At 37.2% G+C, this 10,530-nt stretch overlaps 1 long non-coding RNA gene across 1 annotated transcript in view; it reads right to left on the reverse strand.

Moving 5' to 3' along the window:
- The window catches only part of LOC118025993, a 152,388-nt gene extending 142,139 nt beyond the window's left edge, over nucleotides 1–10,249 (reverse strand). Inside the window, exon 1 of the long non-coding RNA XR_004683441.1 lies at nucleotides 10,107–10,249. This is a non-coding gene — a long non-coding RNA (uncharacterized LOC118025993). The remainder of the gene's footprint in view (nucleotides 1–10,106) is intronic.
- Nucleotides 10,250–10,530: the final 281 nt, after the last annotated feature.

Raw genomic sequence — 10,530 nt, forward strand, 5'->3', positions numbered from 1 at the left:
TTCTTCTTCTTCTTCTTCTTCTTCTTCTTCTTCTTCTTCTTCTTCTTTTTTAACATATAATGTATTATTTGTTTCAGAGGTACAGGTCTGTGATTATTTATTTAACTTTCTTGATTAATTGCTCTTGCTAGAATTTCCAGGACTATGATGAATAGAAATTGTGAGAGTGGGAATATTTGTCTTTTTACTGAACGTAAAGGAAAAGTTTTCAGATTTTTGCCATTGACTATGATGTTATCTGTGGGCTTGCCATTTATAGTCTTTATCATGTTGATGTACATCCCTTATTTTTTTTTATTATTTTTTAGAAAGAGAGTGAGCACAAGCAGGGTAGGGGCAGAGGGAGAGGGAGAGAGAATCCCAAGCCCAGCATGGAGCCCAACTCAGGGCTCAATCTCATGATGATCCTGAAATCATGACCCAAGCCAAAATCAAGAGTCAGACACTCAAATGAGTGAGCCACTCCAGGCACCCCTTTCCCTTATTTTTTTAATCAGAATATTTCAAAAGTTAACACTTGAAAAAAATATTCCCCTGAGTATAAAGAACTAATCATACAATAAAAGACCATGACAAAATTAAACAATTAGAGGTATATCATTCTCTGCATTTATCTCTGTTATAAACTTGTTCTTTAAAATATCATGTATTGGGGTACTGTAGATAATATTAAAAAAGGGAAAAGCTCATTTTGCACCAATAATATTGAGGTATGTTCAATCTATCTTTATCAGACTCCAGAGCAATCTTTAAATCAGTGCTATTAAGGTCAATAGATTGATGTTACATATGATAGAAACAATCATTCTCCTTGAGGGAACCTAGTTATTTATACCTTCTGCACCCATTCTTCAGGAAGGGACTGGCAGCATACTACCAGTACCCACTGCACCTTCGGTATGTAAGGCAACATTCATGTTGTTGGAAGAATTCAGCTCCTTGCAGATGTCAGAAAGAGGGCTTCAGTTTTTTGCTGGCTGTTGGCTGGAAGCCACACTCACTTCTAGAAGCTGCCCACAATTCCTTATTATGTAAGATTCCTCAAAATAGCCACTTGCTTCCTCACGGTGAGGATGAGAAAGATTCTAGCAAGACGGACACTACCATTTTATGAGATATAATTATATACATCCCATTACTTTTGCTATGTTCTATTATTTAGATGCAAGTCACAGGTTTTTCCCACATTCAAGTGGAGGAAATCATGTAATAGCATGACTACCAGGAAATGAGAATCATGGGGACCACCTCAATTTCTGTTTTCCACATGGGGCAGGATAAATATTTGTTGAAGTGAATCAATGGCCCCCCAAAGAACTCTGCCACTACCAGTCAGCCCTCAAATGCAAAATTAAAATGGGGTAAGAAGCATTCTAGACATTACATGCAAAGTTAGGGAAGTGAGGGTTGGGAAGAGGATGGAGACATTAATTAAACAAAACATGCAATTAGAACTTCAGTTCGATTGGTTTAAAATATTATATTCCCTTACGTATTATCTATAATATTTGTTTAATCCGAAGGAAAAAATATAATGTGAAAAATGCAATAACTAAGGTAGTTTATAAGGATTTCTGAAGATTTGCTTTAGTACACATTTTCTCTGAGCACATCTGTCAACATTCCCTATTTCTTTCAGATGATGTAGAAAGACCTCTGACATTCAAATGCATCACCCTAATCAAATCCTCATCCTCCAGAATGATTTCAGAGAATGTATTACAGACCTAAGGAAAGTTCTGAATGCCAAACATTTCAAACACAATAGACGAACTTGGAAAAAGAGGGAGGAAACTAAGAGGCCAGGGGTTTTAGATCAGGTGCCTTCACATTCCTTATGATGGCGGCAGGAAATTGTCCATATATGCTTTCGAGCAAATGAAAGCATATATCTACACAGGAATAGAACATCAAGTCTTTGAGCGACATGTTTTAGTTTTTGCTACTTGTAAAGCCAAGTCAAAAATTGTTTGGAGCAAAGAAGAAGTTTTGCGCATAAAACTTTCATTGGTCAGAAGATACATGCTACAGGTCTTCCTAGACTCTAAACTGTCATGACACAGTGACTGTACTGCAGATACTAGGCTGATAACATCTACTCTATTAAATATGACTTAGAAAAACTATTTTAACTCCTTTAAAAACCAGTATCACTCTACGAAATGAGGATACATGTCTGTCATTTCCATAGTCAGCCCACTGATCTTTAAAGACATTGTTTGGGGATGGAGCACCTGGGTGGCTCCATCCATTAAGTGTGAGACTCTTGGTTTCAGCTCAGGTCATGATCTCATAGTCCTGGGATCCAACCCTGAGTTGGGCTCTGTGCTCAGTAAGGAGTCTGCTTAAGATTCTCTCCCTCTCCCTCTGCCCCTCCCCTCACTAGCACTCTCTCTCAGATAAATAAATAAATCTTTAAAGAATAATAAAATAGAAAATGAAGACATTGTTTGGGAAGCTTATTTAAATATACAGACTCATCAATACCTTCCCTGGAAATTCTGAGACAGCAGGTTTGTTTTTGTTTTTTGTTTTTTTTTAATTTTCCCCTGGGATATTATAATGCAGGTTTGGAAACTGCTGATCATTAAGTACATTTTATAACCAATACTCCATGATTCTATCAGCAGACTGCCAGGTCTTACAGGTCTTTGGGAGAAACGCTAATCATGAAAGTGTGAGCCCTAGGTTAACTTAATTTAGAAAACTAAATTATTGGGGGCATCTGGGTCACTCAGTTAAGCATCTGCCTTCAGGGTCCTGGGATCAAGCCCCACGTCGGGTTCCCTGTGTAATGGAGAGCCTGCTTCTCCATCTCCCTCTGCTGCTCCCCCTGCTTGTGCTTTCTCTTGCTCTCTCTCTGTCAAATAAATTTAAAAAAAAAAAGAATACTAAATTATTGGCTCTTAATGTAAGAATAATGAGAGGATTTCTGGCTGATGCAGACTTTGCCTCCTTTTTAAACTCTTGCTATTTATTGTAGGTTGTGATTTCTCTCCTTTATTTATCCATGCTATAGACTATTTTGTCACCCCCAAATTCCTATGTTAAAACCTAATCTTCAATGTAATATTATTTGGAGGTATGGTCTTTGGAAGTGCTTAGGTCATGAGGGTATAGCTGTTATGAATCAGATTAATTAGTGCATTTATAAAAGAGATCCCAGAATGCTCCCTCACCCCTTCCTCTGTGTGAGGACACAGCACAAAAGATGTCTGTCTACAAACTAGGAAGTGGGCACTCACCAGACACCAAATCTGCTGGCACCTTAATCTTTGACTTCCCAGCCTCCAGAACTGTGAAAAACCTCATTTCTGTTGTTTAATAAGCCACCCAGTCTATGGTAATCTGTTACAGCAGCCTGTAAGGACTAAGACAACCCATTTCAGAACCTTAACCTCTGGTCAGTCATCATCACTTTTCTGGAGGAATATTTCATCTGATCTGTTTTATTCCTTGGCTACAAGTTCCTTGTGACTTGGAGCTAATACTTGGTTCCAGGCAAGCCCTTCAGTATTCCAGCCCTAGTTTATTTGCCTTCCACTTTGATTCACAGCACATAGACAAGGAGGATGCCAGAACTTCCACTGTATACTTTGGCATTCATAGGATCCGGGTTGCATTGTAACTGATAGCATAAGTATGGAAGGATCAAACGAATAACAAGACATGTTAGAACAAAAGGAGAAATGGAAATAAACTTGAAACCTACTGAAGTGATACCTTCATATGTGCAATGATGAGCCTGAGTTTATGAAACTTAATTCCCCTTCAATGGCTCCTGCTTCTCTATAGACTTGAGGCATTACCTTTCAGCAATTATTCAAAGTTTGTTGCATTTAGGCATTTTATCTGGTAGGCAGAATAATACCCCTCCCCCAAATATGCCCTCCCTCATCATAATCCTAGAAGCTGTAAATATGTTATTTAATATGCAAAAGGGACTTTGTAGATATGATTAAATTAAAGACCCTGGGATAAAAAGATTTTACTGGATTACCTGGGTATGCCCAATCTAATCACATGGGTCTTTAAAATTAGAGTACCTTTGCTGTAATTAGAGAACTGGAGAAATGACAGCCTAAGAAAGACCTCATCTACTGTTGCTGGCTTTGAGAACGAAGGAAGGGGGCCATCAGCCAAGGAATTCAAGACCTCCAGAAGCTAGAATAGGCAAGAAAACAGATTCCTCCCTACAGCCCTAAGGAAAAATGTGGACCTGCCAATTGCTTTATTTTAGCCCAATGAGGACTTTTAACCTTCAAAATTGTAAACACAAAATTTGCTGTCATTTGTGTCATTTTAAACCTGTAAGTTAGAAGTAATTTGTTACAGCAGCTAAAAACAATCTACCACCCAATAACATGCTTACCATTTCCCTTCAAACTTCTTCAGCTGAACTGGTAAGCAAACTTTGCATATTTCCTCCAAATACTTTGCTTTGTGGAGTTTTGCAACTTTTGCTCACAAATAGTTTAACCATTTGTGATTTTCCTGTGCTCTCTTCCTCTCCACTTGATCCTACAATTCCTTTAAAATTCAAAGTCCTTCTTTATTAACCTTGCTCATATTATATCAAATGTTGTGTATGTTACTCAAACTTTCATAGCACTGTATTCACCATTCAGTTCACCTTTTTTATAAGCTCATATTGTTGGTACTGTTGTCAGTGTTTAACTCATTAAAAAAATCATTTTTAAAAGGTAAATTCTATTTCATAACAACTTAAAATCCCAACTATGCCCCAAAGGGAGGTAGAGTAGGTCTGTATTTAAATACTATAAACATTTGCTATTAAACCCATTTACCTGCGGGCAGAAGTCTAATAAAAGAAAGAGGTACTTAAAAGATGAGAGGAAAAAATATTTTATGACAGCTACTTAATCAGAGGGGGGAAAGGGATGATGAATTACTGATACATAATGTTCTAGTCAAAGAGGGGAAGTGTGCTTGAGAAATGGTAAAACAAATGGCAAGACTTTGACTGGAAATTCCATCTCCTAGAGAGCAAAGCAATCTAGTAGAGCAGTGGTTCTCAACCAGGATAATGGTGACAATGTCTGGAGACATTGTAACCGGAGGAAGGTGCTACTAGCATCTGGGGGACAGAAACCAGGATACTGCAAAATAGCATGCAATGCACAGAGTGGCACCTCACAACAAAGACTTATCTAGCCTAAAATTCAATAATGTTGAGGTTGAGAGATTTCGATGGAGGGAACCATACTTTGGCTTAAAAAGGAATATTGATTAGTGAAATAAAAGGGACACAATTTCTCAATGGACATTGAAATAATAGTTACCTGTGAATAAAATTAATAGTTTTCCTTGTTCAGTTCTAGTATATGTGGCTGTGAAGCCTGGCTATCAAATGACTAGCATGGATTTTTAAGTAGCCAATTTTTTCTATATTCACATTATAGGAGAGATCGCACAGCTTTTCAGCCTGGAAAGATGATGGCTTGAGGAGATCGTGAGGTTCTAAGAAACATAATTCCAAGTCACAGGTATAAAAGGTGACAGCATAGGAAATGCAGTTGATGGTATAATAGCATTCTACGGTGACACGTGGCAGCTCAAATTGTGGTGGGCATAGCATACTGTATGGAGTTTTTGAATCACTATGTTGTATACACCTGAAATTAATACAATGTATGCCAATTATACTTCAATTAAAAAAAAAAGAAAACATGTAATTCTGACCATGTAATTGTAAAGTACCTCAGCGAGATAGAAAAAGGAAACCAGAGTGGTTATGTAACAAAACCTTTGGAAAGATCAAATGAGTGAGGAAATACAGAGACAATATTAAAAAAGGATATCATAACAAACCATGATGATCATTGTCAGCAAAACCAAAACTACTTTGTAAAAAGTACTAAGAACTGAGAAAAAATTTTGAATTGTTTTAATGCTGGTGATTGACAAAGATACACTTGCGCTATTCAACACCTACATTTTCTGCCTTCTCTGATGAAGAAAATTATATGCAAGTAATTGTGGTAAATGGTTAGGGGAGGTCTAAAATGGGTGAGGAGAATGAACAAGATTATAAAACTTCCAGGCTAAGCTTTAGAAGGACCACATCCTGGGATGCTGAAGGATATGAGTTATCTGATCTAGAACCAGGTTCTTGGAAGAATCAGAAAGAATGGGAATGATGCAAAGAAACTGGAGATGAGCTGATGTCTTTGCAAGACTCAGAAGGAAACAGGCAGAGTTTCAAATTTCTAAGGCAAGCTTTATGTAATTTCCAGGAAAACTTCAAGAAAGATGTTATAACTGAGTGGTGGGTGAGCACTGGGAGACAGAAATGGGTTTGTTAAATACATGAGTATTTGAAAATGAGCAATATCATACTAATCACATTCCATTTTTTGTAGAGTTGAGAGATAGTTAAGTTAGACAATATACACATGGGATAGCTGGGTTGCAGTAAAGCATTTGAAAATCTTTACTTGATATCTATATGTAGTATATAAAAGTGGGTTTGAAACAAGGAAAATTTAGTAGATTCACAACTAATTAAAGTTCCATGTTTAAAGGGTAGCACCTAATGAAGTGATTCCCTACCAGGCTTACCTCAATGAATATTTTGGTCAGTGACACTGCTGAAGTTGTTGGAGACCCTATTTATCAAATTTCAGTGACATAAGCCTGAGACTATCATGACTACAATACCTAAAAGAATCAGGATCTTAAATTAACTAGATGGAATCCTAGAAGAAAAACATAATAAATGTTCATAAATTCATAGTGTATTGGGATTAGAGAAAATTTTAGTTGAAATCTTCATTTTCTATGCAAAGAAAATAGGTCACAGAAGGGTAACTTTAAGTAGTTCACATATGGCTTACAGGAGCAACACAATAAGTTTATAGGAAGATAAATATAAAGGGCTGATTCATTTAAAACACACACACACACACACCAGGGCTGATTGTCTCAAGCAATTATTTGCACTTCAATAATTTGTAGCACTAGCAAATATAGCAGAAACAAAACAAATTATCAGAAATCTAAAGACCTACTGCATCCTATTCTGCATGAGTAAAGCTATAGTTATTGATGATAAAAAGGTAACCAGTTCCAGATTTTTTCCCCTTAGTTTCAGTACATTTAAAAAGTGTACTATAGCTATTTATAGACGCTAAAAAGAGAAATCAGTCTCTCTGTATACTGAGGCTTTGTTTTTGAAAAATGATCCACATGGGACTAAACATATAAAGAATGCCTTTATAAGGCAAACAGACATGCTGGGGGGGGGAAAGAAAAATAAAACTTTATTGTCAGCAATGCTTATTATAGAAATGAAAACACACTGAAATTCTGGGTTCCTGGGTAATGTCAATAAAACCTATGTGCTGGCATAAGAACTTGCTGTCATTACCAAATAACATCAGATCAGATGAGGGTGTTCATTTATTTGGGTCAATATGTGTCATGCTGCTCTGTCATGCAAAAACCAAAAAGTCATATATGGGCATCATAAGGACAAGAGACAGGATTGGTGAAAGCCTCACTCAAAGGATATGACTGGCACTTTTATGGCTAGCCCAGAGAATCTCAAGCCAAAGAAACTCAGTCTATGAACCCACAAGGGTGGGAAAAGAAAGCTCCTATTGCTAGCTCACAGGACTAAGATTGGAAAGAAATGAATGTTAGGAACAATGGTGATTATATCTGCTGATATAAGTAAATATTACAACTGCATGAGTATCAGACTTGGTGAAATTAATTAATTTACTCATTTATTTCTTCCTATCCTCATTCAATAAATTTCAGTGAATGTTTACCACATGTCAGGCACAGTGATAAGTGCTGGAGATCCAAAGACAAATGGAATTCAGCCCTCAATCTAAAGATTTACAGTCTTTTAGGAGATGTATAAGTCTCCAACAAAATTTTAGAATGAAGCATGATATATCCTATAAGAATCAAATCTATTAGGTAAACAGTGATCTGAGGGAAGGATAAACAGATTAACGGAGTAAGAAAAGGGCTTACTAAGGGAAAATCAGCACAAAAACCAGCCATTAATAATCTCAGAAACTTCTGAGTTTTATAGAAATCTTGGCTTAGAACAAAAGAACAAAGTTGACATTTTTCATGGTATCAGGGTATTAACTGTTAATATTACCTGAGTTTCTATTAGGTGAAACCATAGCCAGAGAATCTAGAAATACCCAAGCCCAAGTCCAGAATGCATCTCTACCCCAATTTTCTCAAGGCAGCTATATAAACAGTGAACAGTGGTATCACAAAGTATAATAGTAATGTGTTATGATGCCCAAATTCTAAGTACAGCTCCAATCCTTCATAAGAGGTCTCCTTTCCCCATTGAACTAAAACGAGAATCTCAGATATTGGCTGAACTCCAGCTTAACCCTTGGGCAGATAACCACAGAAAGAGAAAGACGAGGTTATGGAAGTCAAATCCACATCTGGACTGAATCCTCCTAGCACTCAAGCCACAGGGACTACAGAGCCTGAGAGAGCCAGCTATACCTGGGTACAATAATCACAGCCATGCAAAGCTCAGACCAATTCCTAGCAGCTCCTCCCCGTATAATCTAGTTGAGGATGAGTACAAGTGTGAAACTAGAGGAGATATTCCTGGAAATCCTTCCCTCCAGGGGACCACTGACCAACAGAAGAGTGACACGCTACACTACGTAAATTGTCAATTCAGAATGTGACTTGGAAGTATAGTCCACCAACACTTTGTCCTACAGTATCCTTGCAGATTACAGTCTACAGAGTAGAAATAAGGAATTCTCCATCCATTTTTATAGTTCTGATAATCTAGAACAGCATCCTGTAAAATAGCAGTCTTTGGTCTTTAGTCATTTATAGACTTTTTTTGAATGGCATCAAACATAAAGGCATTTGTTTTTAAAAAGTTTTCAGGTGGGGCGCCTGGGTGGCTCAGTCATTAAGCGTCTGACTTAGGCTCAGGTCAGGATCCCAGGATCTTGGATCGAGCCCCGCATCAGGCTCCCTGCACAGTGGGAAGCCTGCTTCTCCCTCTCCCACTCCCTCTGCTTGTGTTCCATCTCTCGCTGTGTCTCTCTCTGTCAAATAAATAAATAAAATCTTAAAAAAATAAAATAAAAATAAAAAGTTTTCAGGTAAGAGTGTTAATAAAACAAACAAAAAAATAGAAACAATCATAATCCTGAACAAGTACCATCATGACATGCCATAAAAGAAATAATTTTAAAATCAAAAAGTAAGAAAGGGAAATACTAAAGAGCTATCTAAAGTTAATGGCAATAGCACTAAGAATTGACAACATTCTCACTTCGCTACAGACCAGTGAAAGCAACATCAAATTACAATGGGCCAAAGTTGAGTATCTGGGGAAAATTGTTCTATCATCTTCATACCCCCCTACTAAAAATCATACTGTGTAGAACAATCATCTTAAATATTTTGGAAATTATATCTTACTGTACTGGACATAGGAGACCTTAGCATCTCATCCTTTCTTTGACAGAGGGAACTGTTCATTGAAAGTCAGTACAGTCACTCACATTGTGCATACTTGAAACAACTCTTGAATTGGTAGATTTACCTCCCCTCATACAAATCTAAATCTCTTCAAACCTTACTTACCCAGTCCTCAATGTGAGTGACATGGTTGGCAGACAAGGACATTGACTTAGTGTCTGAGGAAGATGTGTGAGAGTGTGCCTCCCTTCAAAGCCCCTTAGAACCATTTCAGTTATTAGAGATTATTTTGTTGTTGTCAGAGTTGAAATGTTTTCTATGGTAAGAGAATGGTGAATGTCACATAAGCTACAGAATTAGGAGTTTTGCCCAGAATAATGAAACTGAAAACGATTTTAAAAGTCAGAAAAAGTTTTATGTTGCAATCATATGGCAAAATAAGAATAATTTCTAGGGGAAAAAAGGGAAAGAAAAAAGAGTTCCTTTAAGAAAGATTTGTAGCAAATTGCATAATTCAAAGCAAGGCTCTCAAGATCCACTGTCCCCAAAGTACTAGCTGAATTAGTTTTCTAGTTTGAGCATCAGTTGGGAATTCACTTCATCAGCATGACTTTGTGTAATTAGAACAAGATAGCTTATGAACAACCACTTACAGAAAGGAACTGGTGATCCTTTACTACATTAAAGACCTCTACTAGGAAGGAATTGCCAGTGTCCATCCAATCTTGATGCCACTGCAGGGCTAGAGGCAGAATTCTCTAGACAGAGCAGATCTTATTTCACAAGCTTTCCTCTTCCAAAAGTAGGAGTCTGCAAAGAAAAGCCCCATGTCATACATCATTCTTTTCAAGCTAAGTTCTAAATATATTTGCTATCTGCAAAAAGAGACTAACTGGATTTTAGCCACTGAGCAGGACCTAAGGACCTAGTTACACAACACTGACTTGGTAAAGAGAGTCAACTAAGCCTCATTTAAATTTAAAACTTGAAATGACTGTTCACTTGAAATTATGTAAGACTTGAGTTACACATCATATTTCCATCCTTCACACTCAGTGTATGTGTGTGGCAATGAGC

Source organism: Mirounga leonina, unplaced genomic scaffold, assembly GCF_011800145.1.
Source record: "Mirounga leonina isolate KUSES-001 unplaced genomic scaffold, KU_Mleo_1.0 Mir_114, whole genome shotgun sequence".
Classification (NCBI taxonomy): Eukaryota; Metazoa; Chordata; class Mammalia; order Carnivora; family Phocidae; genus Mirounga; species Mirounga leonina.